The sequence below is a fragment of the Poecilia reticulata genome, linkage group LG7 (genome assembly GCF_000633615.1).
Source record: "Poecilia reticulata strain Guanapo linkage group LG7, Guppy_female_1.0+MT, whole genome shotgun sequence".
Classification (NCBI taxonomy): domain Eukaryota; kingdom Metazoa; phylum Chordata; class Actinopteri; order Cyprinodontiformes; family Poeciliidae; genus Poecilia; species Poecilia reticulata.
Window position 1 is genome coordinate 23,232,162 of NC_024337.1, and position 2,610 is coordinate 23,234,771.

Below are 2,610 nucleotides of genomic sequence, written 5' to 3' on the forward strand. Positions count from 1 at the left end.
ACACACACACACACACACACACACACACACACACACACACACACACACACATCAAAGCGCTGCTCTCAGTAAAGATGGAACAGGCTCCTTTGATCTCTCCCTGTCGACTCTGATTAATGTGTGGATTTACAGTGCAGACCTACAGGGACCTGGCAACCCTGACACTCCTGTGCTGCACTGGAATCTAGTTTTCTTTGCAAATAAGTGCAGCCCTTTATTTTATTCATTGCCCTCATCATAAGAATTTAGGTGCAGGTTATCACAAAAATGAACCAAATGTTCATATTCATTCAAATTAAAGTGTCCTATATTCAAGACAACGCTCTCGTCCCTTCACAGGCAGAGAGATGTTCTCAAAGTCTCCGTTCTGTGCACCCACTTCCCTGAATCCAAACACTTTCATCTTATATGGGCAGGATGTTCGTTAGAAGAAGACGGCTGTGATCAGTGTTGGACTGTCAGTTTTAGCAGACAATTTCCATTGTGTGACATGCTGGAGTTTGGTGGGAGGATTAGTGATGACGGGGAAGTAAATGCTGGAAAAATTTTGTACAGAGCATCAAAAGACGTGTTTACAGAGCTCACATTGTGCACTGTGCTTTATGCGTTGCCCACTGCACCCCTCGCCAGGAGCCAAGTCAAAATAAGTCAACAACAAACTTAACTTTTTCCTTTCTCTCTGTGGGTTTTGCTTCCAGATTTTCTCCTTCTCCGTACCTTCCCTCCTTCGGTCTCCATTTTGTCTCCACTCACTGCAGTGTGATGCAGATTCTTCGCAGGGTGGAGGTATAGTCGAGATAGGCGGGGGCCCCATGAATAATTGTTGAAGATATTTTTACTCTGACCCACTTAAGGGTCCCTTTCGTCCTCTTTGAAGGTGCTGCAGCGTTGAGTCAACGTGAAATGTTTAAAGTCCTCGCATGTTGTAAAAGAAGATCAAGATGTGTGTCTCACATGTTAATGCATATTCATGGCTGCGTGAGAACAGAATAAGCTCATGTGAGAATGTTGCTATGATGACCACGCTCCACTGAAACAAGGTTTGCATCCATTCATCTGTTCTCTACATCCACTTGTCTTTGCTGGGTGGGGGCTGGTGCCTATCTCCAGGTTATTTAATGAGAGGTGGGTTAAACCATGGACAGGTTGCCAGTTTATCAGAGACACAGGACAAAGAAGCAAATCTACACACTAAGTATAATTTAGAGCAACCACTTAACTGGAAATTATTTAAATGCTCAGTTTTCTTTTACTCATTATAATTCTTTCTCTCATTAAGATCTTTGGTGATGCATCACTTCCCATCCATTTTCCATGTAAATAATCTTCAACTATTAGCATTCCAATGCATACATCCAGTATTTCAAAGTCCTACATTGGAAAGCAAAGAAACAGATTTAGGACATATAAAAAAACTGACATCAAAAACATGAAGTATTATAAGAAAGAAAGCTAGGTTAAATTAAAAGCTACCAAAATAAAGATAAAGACATGATTGATTTACATGGTTCATAGCTGTTGTTTGTTATATTTCCTGTCTTTGCCCTTTGAAGAAGTTTCTAACAAAGGGCAAAAAGTAAACCGAGAAAACTTATTTTCAAATTGCTTTGAAAGTATTTCTATCTACTGCTTTAGTCATTTTACTGAGCATCTTACGTTTGGATAAAGATAAAATATTATCGCCATTTTAACATATTTATTTGAGTGCAATGCTGAGCGTCTGATCTTTTCAGAAAGTCATGATCTGTTCTCAGTTTGTGTTTAGCACAGCAAGATCATTAGGCGGACCACCTCAACTTCTACACTAAAGAATTGGCTTCTTTTCTAAGCTGTCCGCAGATTTATCCTCAAAGACAAACAAATCTGGGTTTAATTTAATTGAAGACACCAAGGAGGCGTTGGACGCAGGCGAGTTGTTAACAGAGGCTCGTTTAAAGCTTTCTGAACTACCCTTCAACTTCTCTTGATAAAATGCAGCTTTTCTCTTAGACTTCTAAAAAAAGTTTCATTCTCATGTGTGAACCAGAGGCACAAAAAAGATGGTGTCTCGAGCTCGAGTCCAGCAATTTTTCACAATTAGTTTCAGGTTTTGAATGACACAGGGAGGTGTTCTGAATGCCAAACTGACCTGACATGTTCTCACCAGTTTTTACGTCAGCGCTCCTGTTGTCTCCTCTTCCTTTTTTTTTCATCTCTGTCATATTTCTCTCCTTTTGTCTCTGAGCTCTAACATTTCTCTTGTTGCCTTAATCTCCAGTGTATCCCCCCCCCTCCCCTCCCCACACACCACCACCATCACCCCACACTTTTCCCCATATTTCCCGATGTGAAAAGTCACTCAGAGTTTTCCTTCCAGGGATTCTTTTTTTTTTTGGAAAGGAAGTCCATATTTAATGAAGTGACTCTTGTTAAAATGCTTTTAAGTGCTCCTGTGCTCAGCTTCAGGCTGGAAAAGAGACAAGGGGGTGGGGGTGCTGGCGGGGTTGAGGCTTTTATTTATTCATTGGGCGGTTCAGTGCCTCTTTCCCGCTCTGGCTCTGTGAAGAAGGGAGAGGATTAGAAAACTGTCTCTGAGCGTACACACACACACACACACACACGCACACACAC